This window comes from Alligator sinensis, unplaced genomic scaffold (assembly GCF_000455745.1).
Source record: "Alligator sinensis unplaced genomic scaffold, ASM45574v1 scaffold93_2, whole genome shotgun sequence".
In the NCBI taxonomy this organism is placed as follows: domain Eukaryota; kingdom Metazoa; phylum Chordata; order Crocodylia; family Alligatoridae; genus Alligator; species Alligator sinensis.
Genome location: NW_005841854.1, coordinates 1,632,470 through 1,632,807, shown reverse-complemented (window position 1 = coordinate 1,632,807; position 338 = coordinate 1,632,470).

The window sequence follows — 338 nt, the reverse complement described above, 5'->3', positions numbered from 1 at the left end:
GAGCCGCTTCCAAAACGATGGTGCGTCTTGACCACTTTTCCTGTCCAACACGGGGCTTGAAATGATCGGACGAAGACCATCGTTATCACACGCCCGGCAACACTGTCCTTCCCCGCCTTCCTTCCCCTCATGACATGGTAGGTCCGGACCCGCGCGAGCAAGGTGCGTGGGCGGTACTCGCCCCCCAATGGAAGGACTCCGCCGGGCCGTTACGCATACTCGCTGCCGCCCCACCCCGCCCGCGGCTGGAGGCGGTGGTTGCCTCGGAGCCCCCAGCCCGTTGCAGGGAGGGGGGAGAGCCCCGCCCCGCTCACCCCGAGGGCGGGAGGCCGCGCGGC